This window comes from Neophocaena asiaeorientalis, unplaced genomic scaffold, assembly GCF_003031525.2.
Source record: "Neophocaena asiaeorientalis asiaeorientalis breed wild unplaced genomic scaffold, Neophocaena_asiaeorientalis_V1.1 scaffold7, whole genome shotgun sequence".
Lineage (NCBI taxonomy): Eukaryota > Metazoa > Chordata > Mammalia > Artiodactyla > Phocoenidae > Neophocaena > Neophocaena asiaeorientalis.
Genome location: NW_020185337.1, coordinates 14,239,937 through 14,257,241, shown reverse-complemented (window position 1 = coordinate 14,257,241; position 17,305 = coordinate 14,239,937). Strand labels below are relative to the sequence as shown.

The 17,305-nt window shown below is 37.0% G+C and overlaps 1 protein-coding gene across 3 annotated transcripts in view; it reads left to right on the top strand.

Annotated features, from left to right (window-relative positions):
- BMPR1B (bone morphogenetic protein receptor type 1B) overlaps nt 1-17,305 on the top strand; it is a 221,796-nt gene that overhangs the window by 47,313 nt on the left and 157,178 nt on the right. For all 3 annotated transcript variants that reach the window (XM_024736109.1, XM_024736110.1, XM_024736111.1), the window contains exon 2: nt 13,035-13,129. The gene's annotated coding sequence lies outside the window, so the exon portion shown is untranslated. The remainder of the gene's footprint in view (nt 1-13,034; nt 13,130-17,305) is intronic.

Here is a 17,305-nt window from a genome sequence, read left to right as displayed (position 1 = left end):
GAATGTAAAGTCCATGAAGGCATGTCTGGTTAACCATCATATTCCCAGCATTTAAAGCCAAGTCTGTCATACAGGAGTTTCCTCAATATATAATTTTTGAGTAAATAAATTAAAATGTTGTTAGAAAAATGATTGTGGGAATATACATAATTATATCTTTTTTTCTCTCCAAAAACAAGACCAAATATGGTATCATATTTTAAAAATTAGAATAAAGCCTTAAGATGAAATGAGTGAAAATGCCAACAGGCAAAGAAGAGGTAAACCTAGAAATGGGGCCGCCCCAGTGCCAAAGAAACCCCTGGGGTGGTGACGTAAGCCTGGGCCGCCCACCACCACGTGAAGCTCTCACTTCATGGCTGTACTTCGGGTCCTAACCATCATACCAAAGTGTGCCACACATTTGAAATCTTCATGTACTTTCTGGTTAACTTATATTTTAAGAACTATCACGTCCTCCTCCAAAAAGCCTTTGCTGAGCTCAGTCTCCAGGAAGAGTTAGGTTTCCTGTGCTCTGCTCGTTTGTGTCATGGCCATTGCCAGTCTCTGTATCACCAGTCTCTGTCTCCCTCACCAGCCTCTCTGAGAACAGGGATTGTGCTGTAGTACCAAGCCAATAACTGGTACTCAGCAAGTGTTTGGCTGAACGAAAGCGTAAACAAATACGAAATACTCCGTAAGAAGCATTAGAACTGCTGATTAAAAATTATAAAATGGATTTGTCAGGAACATAACTAAGTTGAAGAAGTTTTTAATAGAATAAAGCAATAAATAAGGGTATTCCAGGCCAACCGGGGGATGTGATGTTATACACACTTAGGAAATTAAGCAAACATTCTTGGTGCCAATAAGTCTGAGCACTGGCTTCCAACTGATATGTGGCTTGTCATCTACACAAGGTTTTCATCACTCACTTGGGACTTTTTATCCATTATTTACCCTTCCTGATAAACTTCAATAGCTGCTATTCAGATGGACGCATTTTCCAGTAACACCTGATATGCATTTTAAAATGTACCTTTTAATTGGTATTGATTGTCAGTAAACCCAATGATAACTTTCATCAGTGTACTTTGAACTTTGTTGTTCTGCCCAAAAGAAAATGGAGCAATCTTTGGGCATATAAATATTTAAAATTCTCTGTGTAGAGCCCTGTTAGTTCCATGGTGCTATTGTTATAATTTTAGTACTTAAATACTGCTTAGGATCGCTCTTTCAGATGGTATCCTGCTTCAAAATCTCTATCACTACGGATAATTTTACCAGAAAGCTAGATTAAAGAGGAGAATCATGCAGTTGAAGTAAACATTTTCAGTAATATTGTGGAATTGTTTATTGCGTCATTTTGTAACAAAGATGATAAAACAGAGAAAGATGAGTGAATGCTCAGGACAGAAATGCTGGTCAGGTCCCCCCACATCATCCCAAAGTGTACAGTGTTATTATCACCGCTTTACTGCCGGCAGCCTGGGAACTGGTACGCGCTTTCGCCTTCTGCTTTTAGGAGGAAACACTAAATTTGTCACGTTTCTAAGAATGAGACAAACAAGGAGAGCAAGGAGTTTTAATACCAGCATCACAGCATCCAAAGAAGTTTTCCATCTTTTAATTTTTGAATCTGCACTCCCACATAGTCAGATCTAGTTCTACACCAGCTCATATGTTATTCCATAGAAATCAGGGTTCAGAGAATTCGGTTTGTTCTTTGAAAAGATACAGATGTGTGGAAGTGCTGCTCTGCACGGCATTTCTTGTGAACATATGGTTTGGTGTGCTAGCAGAGTGTAATGTCGGATTTGTGTTGTGGGCAAAAGGGAAATGAAACCTAAAGGACAGAGCTGGGTCGAGATGGCTGAGTGGCCTATATTCTGTGCTGAAAGTTCGAACCCTCTGTTGTTGGCAAGAGGAGGTGTTGACATTTTGTTAAGTGTAGTAGCAGTGCAGAAGATTGATGGAGGAGAAGGCAGAGTGGTGACAGGAGACTCGATTGTGAGCCTTTCAGTATTTAAGGTTATATAAAAGCTAGACCTGAATTTTGGTAGGAACAGAGGCAAGGGTAGAGGGCACAAACTCGAGAGGTATTTCAAAGACTCTTGAGTATTTAGTAGCTAATGAGAATTAGGGGAGAACAGAAGTGGAAAACTGAAATTTTTACTTTGGATGACTAAACAGTGGTACTGTCATTACCCAAGTAATGGGTGTGTGTTGCCATTATCAACAAAAATATATATGCCTCAAATTGGAATACTTCAGTTTGCTCCTAGGAATTATTTTTTTTCCATAACAAAATAATCTCTACAGAGATATGGCCCCTCGGGTATCATTGAAAAGTATAGTAATAGGGGCCAAGGATTTAATGTGAAAAGACTCGAGTTCAGTTTCGGTCTTTACTTTTTTGAAACTTTGGCACATTAGGCTGTTGTTTACCTACTTTGAACTTCCATTTCCTCATATGTAAAGTCGGGGTCCTTTCTTGTTGGCTTGTCCTGATGATCAAAAGAGAAAACATATGGAAAAACACTCCTTAAAAATATGCTGTATAGGGCTTCCCTGGTGGCGCAGTGGTTGGGAGTCCGCCTGCCTATGCAAGGCACACGGGTTCGTGTCCCGGTCCGGGAAGATCCCATGTGCCGCGGAGCGGCTGGGCCCGTGAGCCATGGCCTCTGACCCTGCGCGTCCGGAGCCTGTGCTCTGCAACGGGAGAGGCCACAACCGTGAGAGGCCTGCGTACCACAAAAAAAAAAAAAAAAAAAAAAAAAAAAAGAATGACAGTTTGTATATGTTTTTCCAAACACAAATACTTACACAAAGCAGTTATTTTGATCTAACTGTTCAATACAAATTCTCTTTGTAATAAAACAAAAATGTTATCAGGTTGATTCCTAAATTGATGTGCTGTTTGTTAACATTATTTCATCTCTTTATTGGATCGTGAAAGAAGAGTATAAGGATATTCTTTATCTTTACCTTTTCTACTTTTACCACCCACCTATCCTCGGCCCAGTTCCAGCTCTGATCTTGGTCACTGTAGGCCAAATACGATAATGAAACAAATTTGAGGAAGAAAAAAAAAAAGAACCCTCAAAGGGCACTGCTGTGCAGTTTTCACCTATTCCACGGTAGTCAAATGAAATCAAAGCTTCAGCTCGGTGCTCTGTGACCACCTAGAGGGGTGGGATAGGGAGGGTGGAGGGAGATGCAAGACAGAGGAGATATGGGGATATATGTATATGTATAGCTGATTCACTTTGTTATAAAGCTGAAACTAACACACCATTGTAAAGCAATTATACTCCAATAAAGATGTTAAAAAAAAGGTATGATTTAACTTGCTCTTGGAAATGTATAATATATGACAATATTCAGATCCACCAAAATGCAGATGTAAAAGATTTAAAATACTTTTGTTTCTCTGTATTACTCTTTAGTTAACTTTGACACCAACCACATTTCAGGAAAATTTCAGGCCCTGTCAAGCAGGACAGCCAATAGAAACAACCACATTTTATACGTGAACCAATCAAGAGTAATGGATATCTCATTCATTTCTTGTTAAAATTGGTTTGCTTTATTGTTTTCTTCCTATTTCTTCTCCTTTTTTTGAAATATGTTTTGATTAGAAAAATGTGGCATTAAGGTGAATAATGGTATTCCTCAGCTTTACAAATTTAATTCTTCCATATGAAAGCAGATTCATCATAGAGCAGTAAAATAAAGCAGTGATGTTTTTATGAATGATCAGATTTAACGTACATTTCTGTTTTTACTGCCTGTTAAATTTAATTATTCAGTGATATTTTTATGAGCTACTGTCATATGATTACTGAATAGTAAAAAAAAATGTCAGCTTAAATGTGGCAGACGCGTATTTCCCTCCCCCATTGAGTTGGTTTTTGCTGAATCCTTCCTGTCTGGGATTTCCCCCTTTCCATCCTAAGGAATGCCTGGCCGTAGCTTGTTTTATTGAGTCCTGCAATCTTTCCTGCTTTCCTTTCAGCTGACGGAAATCCCTCTGGTAGGGGCAATTTCAGGATCACCTTTATGTCCCTCCTGCCTTGGAGAGGACGTTTAGTACTTTTTCTGGATATCATTTCCACTGTTCAACAAAATATAGTATTTTTTTCTAGAAATGTTCCATTAAATTAATATCACATTGCTAATTTTGGGTATCTGTATAAATAAAAATATCCTTGAATGAGTTCTTGAAAAAGTAACAAGTATTGAGAGTTCAGCTCAGCTCTGTCTTTTTGGTGAAAGAAAACCTTTATTTCAGATTTAGGATAATCATAGTCATCTGTCGTCTGGAATATTAGAACTACTCAGAGATTAATGGAATAAAAAATTCTCATAAAGATTCTTATTGTCACATAGACAATCTAATTTCCATTTTGAAATGATAGAAAAAATTGAATTAATGATTAATTCCATAAATCTAAGAAATAAATATTAAAGATACATGATGATTTTAAGAACTGTACACTTTTGTAAAAGTAGAAAATGATTGAAATTATATTGCAAATAAATATATTTCAAACACTTTTTGAGATTGTCCCTAGTGTTATATAAATATGTGTGCCTTTAAGAGGAAACCAAATGGAAATGCTTGTTTGTAGCTGGGAACTCAGCTATTTTCATTAAACATGAAGAGACATTAGTATAGTTTTATTATGAGTCAAATTAGCAACAACTGTAGGAATAACGTGATATTCTTGATGCTTTTCACTATTATCTTATTTTGTTAAACATAACTGAGCTTTATCATTGATTGTGGTTGTATGCGTTCCACGCACTATGAATTTCAAAACGATTTCTATTTATAAATGATAAAATGTTTAAGTTTAGTTTGGCATTAGTTGGTATGGTGTCAAATACAAGTTTAAAAGGACATGCATTCTTTGCTATATCATTTTCTTGTTTAGTATTTTTCTTCTTTTAGTTTACATATTGAATACAACATTGTTCTGGTTGAAAAGAACAAATGACCTATTTATTAACTGTGCAGTCAGTACTTCTCAGACTAATAATGGGTAGGTACTTACAATAAACTGGCAGCAGTAAAGGTTAGTAGACTTATGTATGATTTTCCTGTGGGGTCCCGGGAGCCCAAAGTATTTATTACTTGAGAACAAAGAACCTTAGAGTTAATGGTAAGTGACTCTGTGTATGATATGACCAATAGTAGCCCTATAAAGGAAAAACAAGGAGGAAACCATCCATAGTTTGCTTGTAACTAGGCACACTGTAGAGTCAGTTTTCTTTCTCCTCAGTCATTTACACTGGAAGTCATATATTTCCTCAGGTCTTTTTGAAAAATGATGACAAGCCTGGGTTACTAACATTTTCCTGTTTTACTAATATTTGCCCCCGAGGATTGTCTCATTCTTTATGCTGTTGGATAAATTTGTAGTATTCATATCTCATAAGTTTGTCAACAGTGTATCTTAAGGTCATTCATTTCTTAATCAATTTTTTAAAAAAGTTTCTTTAGCTTACTAAGCATTCTGTCGAAACTGCATGGGAATTCAAATTAAGTTAGTTTAAAAATGGAAACAATATACCAATAAGTCAAGTATTTCTATTCCTTAATCTTCCATTTGTTGATTAGTTTATTCATTTATTCAGCTAACAAGTGAGTGGCTGTGTCTGTGCCATATATAACTTGAAAATGTACTTTAAGCTTTACTTGGTCCTAGGCTTTTTTGAAATTGTAGTTACTGGAAAGAGTAAATGGCCAAACAACCAATAAGCACATTAAAAGATACTCAACATTATAAGTCGTTAGGGAAATGGAAATTAAAACCACACTGAGATTCTACTTTATACTTACAAGTACTGCTATAATAAAAAAGACAGATGATTACAGGTGTTGGTAAGGATGTGTAGAAATTGGAACCCTCATACATTGCTGGCGGGAATTTAAATGGTGTAGCCACTTTGGAAAACAGTTTGTTAGTTCTTTATGATGTTAAACATAAAATTGCCATTTTACTTAGCAATTTCACTCCTGCTGTTTACCCACAAGGAATGAAAACGGATGTTCACCCAAAAACTTGTACATGAAAGTTAATAGCAGCTTTATTCGTAATAGTTCAAAAGTGGGAACAACCCAAACGTCCATCAGCTAAAATGAATGGATAATTAAAAAGCCTGTCTTAGACAATGAAATATTATTCCACAGTAAAAAGCGGTACTGATACCCAGTGCAGAGGTGCAGATATTAAACTCATTTTATTGTTGAGGAAACTAAGGTTATATAACTCACAAAGTAACTTGAGAAAGATGAAAACTCAAGTCGGCGTGACTTCACAACACTCAGTCTCTACACAGGGATTAGTTGTTTTAAATCATTTCCCCCATCTGTCAGTCTCTTTTCTTTATGGCCAGAGTTTTTTTGTTTTTTTTTTTTGCGGTACGCGGGCCTCTCACTGTTGTGGCCTCTCCCGTTGCGGAGCACAGGCTCTGGACGCACAGGCTCAGCGGCCATGGCTCACGGGCCCAGCCGCTCCGCGGCATGTGGGATCTTCCCGGACCGGGGCACGAACCTGTGTCCCCTGCGTCGGCAGGCGGACTCTCAACCACTGCGCCACCAGGGAAGCCCAGTTCTTTGTATATTTTGGATAACAGTCCTTCATTAGATGTCTTTTGCAAATATTTTCTTCCTGTCTGTGGCTTGTCTTCTCATTCCCTTGATATTGTCCTTCTCAGAGCAAAAGTTATTAATTTTAATGCAGTTCAATTTACAAATTATTTCTTTCATGGGTCATGCCTTTGGTGTTTTATCTAAAAAGTCATCATATCCAAGGTCATAAGGTTTTCTCCTATGTTATCTTCTAGGAGTTTTACAGTTTTGCATTTTACATGTATATCTGTGATCTATTTTGAGTTAATTTTTGTGGAGGATGTAAGATATGTCCACATTCATTTTTTTTGCTTATGGATGTCCAGTTGTTCCAGCACCATTTATTGAAAAGACTGTCTTTGCCTCATTGTTTTGCCTTTGCTCCTTTGTCAAAGATCAGTTGACTCTTCTTAAGTGAGTCTATTTCTGTGCTCTCTTTTCTGTTCCATTGATTTGTCTGTTCTTTCTCCACACTGTCTTGATTGCTATAGCTTTATAGTAAGTCTTGATGTTAGGTAGTGTCAGTCTTCCAACTTAGTTCTTCTTCAGTGTTGTTTTAGCTGTTCTAGGTCTTTTGCCTGTCCATATGAACTTTAGTATGTGTTTGTTAATATCCCAAAATATAACTTGCTGGGATTTTGGTTGAGATTGCATTGAATCTATAGGTAAAGTTGGGAAGAACTGACATTTTGGCAGTATTGAGTCTTCACACCTTTGACTCTTTATGCATTCCTTACCCTATAGTCAAATCAAAGGCAAAACCCTTTATTTTTTTTATAGGACATATCAGTCCTTTTAATTTTGTCCACTGATTTCCGCTGATTAATTTCTTCATCTCATCTTCTTGCTACCCCTTAAAACTCAATATTAAAATTCTAGGGCTTCCCTTGTGGCGCAGTGGTTGAGAGTCCGCCTGCCGATTCAGGGGACATGGGTTCGTGCCCCGGCCTGGGAGGATCCCACGTGCCGCGGAGCGGCTGGGCCCGTGAGCCGTGGCCGCTGAGCCTGCGCGTCTGGAGCCTGTGCTCCGCAATGGGAGAGGCCACAGCAGTGAGAGGCCCGCGTACCGCAAAAAAAAAAAAATTCTAGCAGTTCCTTGAGAGAAATGTAGGCTAAGAGATTCCTTTCTGACTTTGTGAGGGCACTGCTTAGTTCATTTCCTGACCTAGCCTGGACTGCCTCTGCCGTTTATTTAAGTAACTGATATAAAGGTAGTATGTGGTACTGTAGTCCAGTCACATAGTTTTAATGGAGTCAGTGTCCAGATTCTCAACTTCTGCATGAATTTCTCTTTATTAATATTGATCTGCCTAAGAGAAATGCTTTATTCACAACATTCTTTCTCTTACTTTACGAAAGAAGACACACCCTTATCCATCTGAAATCATACTATAGTACATTGTCCTGGGATCATAGAAAAATTAGCAATTAAACAATTTTAATTAATGTCTTATATTTTTGTTGTGGAGAAGTATGATAGAGTGAAAAATGAAAGGCTTTTAATTACAAAATACATTACGTAAGAATTCTCTGAGAAAATAAAATAGTAATGTAAAATTTTCAGCTGTTGAAAGAAGAGTCTATTTATGTATTTTTTAAATGGATAATGGTTTTATTACTGTGGATTTAGATTCTATTGAGTATTCTTAAGATAGTTGATATAAATTTTATTTTAAAATGTCAATATTTCCAATTGGGTGGAAATTAAATTATTTTCAAGTACATATTTTACCACAGGTGAAAAATTATAGATGTTAACTTGGTAATGTGTGAATGGTTATGTATTTTTTCAAAATTCTTTTAAGGGCCTGTGAATAAAACTAGTTGAAGACTACTAGCCTACTGTATAAAACCCAAGTTTTTATTTATTTTTGGTTATTTTTTTAAGATTTATTTATTACTTATTATTTTATTTTTGGCTACCTTGGGTCTTAGTTGCGGCACATGGAATCTTCGTTGGGGCATGCGGGATCTTTCATTGAGGCGTGCAGACTCTTTGTGGTGAGCCGGCTTCTTTCTAGTTGTGGCGCACAGGCTCCAGGGTGCGTGGGCTCTTTAGTTTGTGGCACACGGGCTTAGCTGCCCCGTGGCATGTGGGACCTTAGTTCCCTGAACCAGGGACTGAACCTGTGTCCCCTGCATTGTAAGGCAGATTCTTTACCGCTGGACCACCAGGGAAGTCCCTAAAACCCAAGTTTTTAAACCTGGTATATAAAACTCTTCATCACCTTTCTCCTTCTAGATCTTTTTCTTTTTTTTTTTTTAATTTAAACATTTCCTGCTTCAAATTATGTGCTCCATCAAGAAAGAACTTGGAAGTTCCATAGCATCCGTTTTCCTGCCTGTTTGTCTTTATTGTGTTATTCTGTCTCATCTTTGCCTCACTTCTGCCTAATCATTTAAAAAAAAAATTTTTGTTAGAGTATAGTTGATTTACAGTGTTGTGTTAGTTTCAGGTGTATAGCAAAGTGAATTTGTTATACATATATCCACTGTTTTTCAGATTCTTTTCCTGTATAGGTCATTACAGAGTATTGAGTAGAGCTCCCTGTGCTCTATAGTATGTCCTTATTAGTTATCTATTTTATATATAGTAGTGTGTCCCAATCTCCCAATTTATCCCTCCCCCTCTTTCCTCCCTGGTAACCGTAAGTTTGTTTCCTACATCTGTGACTCCATTTCTGTTTTGTAAATAAGTTCATTTTTACCCCTTTTTTAGATTCCACATATAAGTAATATCATATGATATTTGTCTTTCTCTGTCTGACTTACTTCACTCAGTATGACAAGCTCTAGGTCCATCCATGTTGCTGCAAATTACATTATTTTGTTTTTTTTATGGCTGAGTAATATTCCATTGTATATATGTACCACATCTTCTTTATCCACTCATCTGTCAATGGACACGTAGGTTGCTTCAATGTCTTGGCTGTTGTAAAAAGTGCTGCAGTGACCATTGGGGAGCATGTATCTTTTTGAATTATGGTTCTCTCGAGTGTATGCCCAGGAGTAGGATTGCTGGATCATATGGTAGCTCTATTTTTAGTTTTTTAAGGACCCTCCTTACTGTTCTCCATAGTGGCTGTACAAATTTACATTCCCACCAGATGTGTAGGAGGGTTTCCTTTTCTCCACACCCTCTGTAGCATCTGTTTGTAGATTTTTTGATGATGGCCATTCTGACCGGTGTGAAGTGATACCTCATTGTAGTTTTAATTTGCATTTCTCTAATAATTAGTGATGTTGAGCATCTTTTCATGTGGTTTTTGGCCATTGGTATGTCTTCTTTGGGGATATGTCTATTTAGATCTTCTGCCCATTTTTTGATTGGGTTGTTTGTTTTTTTGATATTGAGTTGCATGAGCTGCTCGTATATTTTGGAGATTAATCCCCTGTTGGTCGCTTCATTTGCAAATATTTTCTCCCATTCTGAGGGTTGTCTTTTCGTTTTGTTTATGGTTTCCTTTGCTGTGCAAAAGCTATTAGTTTCATCAGGTCCCATTTGTTTATTTTTGTTTTTATTTTCATTACTCTAGGAGGTGGATCCAAAAAGATCTTGCTGTGGTTTATGTCAAAGAGTGTTCTGCCTATGTTTTCCTCTAAGAGTTTTATAGTATACAGCCTTACATTTAGGTCTTTAATCCATTTTGAGTTTATTTTTGTGTATGGTGTTAGGGAGTGTTCTAATTTCATTCTTTTACATGTAGCTGTCCAGTTTACCCATCACCACTTATTGAAGAGGCTGTCTTTTCTCCATTGTATATTCTTGCCTCCTTTGTCATAGACTAGGTGACCATAGGTGCACGGGTTTATCTCTAGACTTTCTACCTGTTCCGTTGAGCTATATTTCTCTTTTTTGTGCCAGTACCATACTGTTTTGATGACTGTAGCTTTGTAGTATAGTCTGAAGTCAGGGAACCTGATTCCTTCAGCTCTGTTTTTCTTTCTTAATATTGCTTTGGCTACTCGGGGTCTTTTGTGTTTCCATGCAAATTGTAAAATTTTTTGTTCTAATTCTGTGAAAAATGCCATTGGTAATTTGGTAGGGATTGTATTGAATCTGTAGATTGCTTTGGGTAGTATGGTCATTTTCACAATATTGATTCTTCCGATCCAAGAACATCATGTATCTTTCCATCTGTTTGTGTCATCTTTGATTTCTTTAAGATGCAGAAGTCTTGATTGAGGAATCAAGACTTCCCCCACTTCAGACTGGCTCAGGAGCTAGTGTTCCAAGCACCCTTGCTGCCATCCTAGTCTGCATCACTGTACTAACACGTTGTTTTGTCATTAGGCTTTTTTTGTTTTCCTTTCTTGAGCATGAGAACTGTGTTTCCTCTTGGGCTCCTCAGCACCTCACTATATACCTCTCCTGGTATTAAGTTAATTTATTGGGAAAATGTTGATAATTGAACCAAACAAGGAAAAGTCGATTTCAACTGTTAGAAAGTTAATTCTTAGGCATAACTTTTTGGGGGAGTCAATTAAGCTGTTAAAGGCTATTTTTATTTTATGCTGGTTATTTCTCTAGGTGTAATATTTGCCCTTACTGATAAGGTTTTTGGTAAGATTTCATCTGAAAATCAGAGTTTGAACCTAAAAATGAATTTAGGAACCATTATTGTAGTAGAAGGGGAACAGAATTGTGAGCAATAAGGCAAGAACGTCTAGTTTTGGCCCTGCCACAAACTTGCCATGCGATTATGGGTAAATTAACTGGCCTGGAGGTCAGTTTTATCAGCTATTAAATGAGTAAGTGACCAGATTATTTCTTAAGTTTCCTATACTCTTGATTTAACAAAGAGAGGAAATTTCAATTAAGTAAACATATGATTTTTCTTGCCAAGAAGAATAAAAAATATGGGCTTGATTTATTTTTTAATCATTAATACCGTGGACATTATATGTGCTATATGTGGATAATGCTGACCTTGTTTATATCACCTACAAATTATATAGTCATGGCTTAGATTTTATCCTTAATTTTTTTAAAAAATAATATCTTTTAAAAATTTTTATTTTATTTTTGGCTGTGTTGGGTCTTTGTTGCTGTGCACGGGCTTTCTCTAGCTGTGGTGAGCGGGGGCTACTGTTCGTCGTGGTGCACAGGCTTCTCATTGCAGTGGCTTCTCTTGTTGTGGAGCACAGGTTCTAGGCACACGGGCTTCAGTAGTTGTGGCACATGGGCTCAGTAGTTATGGCTCATGGGCTCTAGAGCACAGGCTCAGTAGTTGTGGTACACAGGCTTAGTTGCTCTGCGGCATGTGGGATCTTCCCAGACCAGGGATCGAACCCATGTCCCCTGAATTGGCAGCTGGATTCTCAACCACTGCGCCACCAGGGAAGCCCCCTTAATTTTTTTTTTTTTTTGCGGTACGCGGGCCTCTCACTGTTGTGGCCTCTCCCGTTGCAGAGCACAGGCTCCGGATGCGCAGGCTCAGCGGCCTGGCTCACGGGCCCAGCCGCTCCGTGGCATGTGGGATCCTCCCTGACCCGGGCACGAACCCGCATCCCCTGCATCGGCAGGCGGACTCTCAACCACTGCACCACCAGGGAAGCCCGTCCCCTTAATTTTTTAAAAAATAAAATAATTCAATTGTGATGATTGAAAATCTAGAAGTATTTCATATAGCATGTTGATTCATATAATTTCTAGATTATATTTTAGCTTCTTTCACCAAATATTTAATTTGATCAGATTAATATTATACTTTTCTGGGCACTTCTATCATTCTGGAAATGAATTTATTTATGTTGACACATTTCTTTGTGGCCGCTTACTCAGTCACTGCAGCCTTATTCAGTGAGAAGCAATATTAAAAACAATTGCAAAAATGCTTTCCTACGTCTTTTGGTTATTCATAGTAAGTAGTAGTTCAGTTTTATAAAGCTTGATTGAATGGCATTTAGGTATGACTTTTATAAAGGATTTGAAATTATGTTGTTTGGCCAAAACAAAGGCAGTATTTCCTTTCTTGTCTTTCACTCCACCCAGCCCCCCTTTTCTCCACCTGCTTGAGGAAAACTATTTCTTCAGACAAACCTCATAATTGCCCTTCTGTGCCTGATTTGGGCCTCAGGAAAGGCCCATAGCATCTGTAAAACTGGCAGCAAAATGGTATTTCCAGGCAGGCACAGGGTTGCTGGGTAGTGAGCCAATCCACAGCTTTGTCTGAGCAGCTGAGAACTTTGCTGGAGTATTACCACGGTGTTCAGTAACACAGACCTGTGCCATGAGCAAGTGAAGCACTGAGCACGTGTCAGGGTCAATATTTATAGACCACTACGTAGCTGCCTTGCAGGGAGAGAAAACGAGAGCGAGAAACGTACAGCCAGAGGGCAAGGAAAGAAAGACTTCAGTGGAGGGAACTTTAATTTCCAATTTTTTTCTTAAAAAATTCTTTTTAATTATCAGGTTCGAACTTCTGCTGAATCACAACCATTTGCCGCTGAGCTATGACAAGAGTGGAAACAAAAAGTTAAACGAGCAAGCCTGCTGTACGTAAGAAGGTGAGTAATTAGCCAGTTCAGTCTCGCTGTTACTGGTAAACTCCATCTCCCTGTTGGCTGCTCTACATCAGTAAGCAAAGGGCTGTGTGGCATATTAAAGCTAATGTGGAGGGGCTGCCTGCTGGTTAAGTGTCCTTGGTGGCAGTGTAGTTTCATATTCTGCTCTTAAGAATGCCGTGCACGGTCAAAATACACTTAAATGGCGTGGGTGGTGGGAATGGCTCTTGAACGCTGAGTTCGTGTTCTGTCCTGTCAGTAAATTTCTCTTTCTTCATTCTGTCAGACTTGACGTCTTCTGATTGGTAAATTCATGTTTACTTTTTATATTGCTATTAAAACATGAATATTAGTGAGTTTATAGTGGAGGGTGTTCTAGAAGTGGAATAGGGGAAGAATTCAGATGAATGTGTGATGTTGTCACTGTCAAAATGTGCAGGCTGTGAATGTGAGTAACATGGGGTCTTTTGAAAAGAAAGCCACTGTCCATTTGACAGCGCATTAAAGTGAAATAATGACTCCTTCTGGGAGGGAGAGAAGCAGGAGTGATGAAAAGTAAGAACAGACTTCTTCATCCAAGGTGCAAAGGACTCAGCATTTAGAATTTCTCTGCTTGTCCAACTGACTTGCTAGGTTGGTTCCTTGCAAAAGTGGTTCTCTAGTAAAGATATTAAATTAACATCTCTTGCCCCACATCAGTAGTTTTTTTCCTGTCATCACAGGTAGAACTTTGACACGTGCTTCTCTGTGTGACCGTAGTGCGATTGCATATTCATTTATCATCATTGTTTTGCATATCCCAGATTGATGTTAAAAGCAGTGGTGCTGAAGGGGACAGAAAGGAATTGTTTTCTATGTGTTTTCTGATTTAGAACACCCATGAAATTTATATACTTATGTGTTTTATGTCTACTACACATAACTCGGAAAGTAATATGTTGCTTTACTCTAGGTGTAACTAGATAAAACTTATGTACTGACAGAGTGAAAATTTCCCTGTTGTTGGTTTTTTTATTGTGGAAGAGAAGCATTAGCATGGTATTGAAAATGTTTAGCTTAGGTTGTAGATGGCAATTGTAGTTCCAAAGGGTTTTTTGTATTACATACTTAAGTTAAAAACAAAAATAACATGAAAGCCGTTGTAGAGCTTAAACTGTAGAACAATAGAGATATAAGGGAAAGATAATACTCTGACATAGGTTTTGTATTAGGGTTAATATTCAGGAACCAGCTTATTCTAAAATGGGATAAACCATGTCCAAAACAGCAGGTGGAATAGGTCTAAATGTAAAGTAGATATCTTAAAATGAGGCCCATAGTTGTAGAGTATCATTGTTGTTGAATCACATAAAATTTTAAAAATAATCCAGAATGCTTCAAAATCAGTTTTATTAATTCAGATGTGCTTTAAGGCTAATCTGATATCTAAATTTAAACTGTATTTTAACATTCATTTAATGCTTGTTTTAGCCTCTGCATCAAGCATACAATTGCCATCTACAACCTAAGCATACTCAAAACAATCCATACTGTTTTACTCCTTTCTGGAATTGTTTATGTTGCTTCCTCTATCTTGAAACACCCTCTTCCTGGCCTTTGGCTTTCAGCCTCAATGAAGGTATCCCTTCCCAGATGCCCTGCCTGTCCACTGTCAGCCTCTGTGGTTTGGTCTCCTGTACAGACCATTGTCACAGCACTTCTGCAAAGTCGATGATACAGAGTTTTTGTTTTCCCTTATGAGTTTGTGAGTTAATTGTAGCCATGTTTTAAAATTAATTTTTATGTTAAAATTAATTTTTATGTTAAAATGTCAGACATTCAAGAACTTGAACTAAAGAAAAAATTTATTTTAAACCCACTTTTCTTTATAGACTTTATTTTAATATAATTTAAAACTGATTAATTGGATTGAAGGAGAAGTCCCTTAAGTAGTTGGTAAAGTCTTTTGAAACAATAACAATACTTAAAAAATTCATTTCTCTTTCTATCAACAATTATAGCTATGTGTGTTCATCCATGCAAGTAGATATTTATTGAACTCATAAACCATTTGAATGACAGAAGTTCAAAATTATATTGGTTAGCACCTACAAATTCAGGATATAGAGCCTGCAGATGTTGTTTAGTTAATTTCATGAAATCTGTCAGCAAAATCACCTAGTCGCTGCACCCACATGGACTGCTGTGATAAATTAAATGATGCTCTAGCAAATTGAAGACAGTGTTACACCTTCCAAAAGGCCCAGAGTGAATTTCGGGAGAGAATGGCTCCATCCTCATGTATCCTAAAGTATTACAGAGTGGAATGACTCTCAACATTACGAATGAAGTTACACCTCCTAATTTTATTTCCTATTGTAGAGAAAGTTAGGAATTTAAGGAAGTAATAGAAAATCATGGCTTAAAAAATTCTCAGACCTGAAAGGTGATACTTCAGTTCAGTCAGAAGAAGAATTTTCTCCTCAAAATAGAAATATTGAAAGAAAAGAATGTCAGTGTTTTAAAAAGTACTTGAGAAATAGCAGCTGCTCCTTTTAGTTCCTATACTCAATAAAATATTATTTTGTCTTTAATGGTGTTTTATTTCCCCACCATACGTAAAAATACAAATTATTTCATATACAAAGTAAGTATACCAGAATCAAAGGTAAAGCTTTATGCACGATTTAGAGTAATTCACAACTTTTCTTATTTTGACTATTTTTACTTCTCAGTGTGCTCTGCCAGTAGTTTCCACTGCTGTTGAAGCCTTGTAAACCTCTCCCAGCTATTGAATATGACTCTTCTGTTTGTTTAACCTTGAATTGTATCTGTCTTAGGAATGAAAACAAGATTGGTATTTTCATAGGGAAATTTTGTAGCTTTTTAATTTGCTTGGAATGGACCATAATTCAGTCTGTAATTTTTCTTCAGATTTATTTTGCCCACATAAGTATTTCTAGTTAAATAGGTATGGATAAGGTGCCTTACCAAAGAGTTATAGGTATAAATTTTATGTATCTTGCTGGCTTATCAAGTAATATAAGCGTTATAAAACTGGAAGGGCAGGGGTTTCTATGGTCATGGACTTAGAAATGTACCTTGTTCCCATAAGCCGGTGATGAGAGAAACCTGAGTTTGCCTCAATATTAAAAGATTACAAACGTAGAAAACAAACTTATGATTACCGGGGGTAAAGGGGAGGAATAAATTGGGAGGTTGGGATTGACATATACAGACTACTATATATAAAATAGATAACTAATAAGGACTTACTGTATAGCACAGGGAACTCTACTCAATACTCTGTAATGGCCTATATGGGAAAAGAATCTAAAAGAGAGTGGATATATGTATAACTGATTCACTTTGCTGTACACCTGAAACTAACACAACATTGTAAATCAATTATACTCTAATAAAATTTTTTTAAAAAGATTATAGCAAAACCAAACAAAGGCAAAAAATAACACCAGTACCACCACCAACCAGAAGAGGTTAGAGAACTTTGGTTGGAGTGAGGCATAAATAATTTTGCCAGAACAATCAAGTATTTTATTATTAGCCACTTAGCTGGCCAATCAGTGTTTTTCTGTAGCTATGGATGGCATAGAATTCATAGAACATGAAAGGAGAAGAATGAATTATTCATGGAAGTGGAACCTTCAGACTCTTCTACTTCAACTGTTTTATTTTATAGATATGGGCAAATATAGTACAAAGTGTTAACGTAACTTGCCAAACATCAGCTTTTAAAGTAGCTACTTAGGATTTTGATTAAAAAAAATACATATTTGTAAGGCCAGTGTTTTATCATTGTGGCTTTTCCCGTCTGTTTGTAATTGCTCTTTTTATTCTGTGTATTGCATGTAAAGCTTAATTGTTGTATCTCTGTGTTTTGTATTGTATTAGACTCCTTTGCATTATTTCATAACCCCTGAATAATTACTGAATAATAATAAATAATAATAATTACTACAGCCAGTAATTATTGCTTCCAACTGAGATGGAGGGCTTTTCCACTCATAGTCATAGTTAAAAATATATATATATTTTTAATTACAGATATCCTTTCTGGCTTTCCTGATTTCTCCCACTCTCTTTGGTAGTACAGTTAAATTTATGCTCTCATAAACAGTCTCCTTTTCAATAGAACATGGCAGATAGTCCTAAAGCAAAAGACAGAAACAAATTTAATAC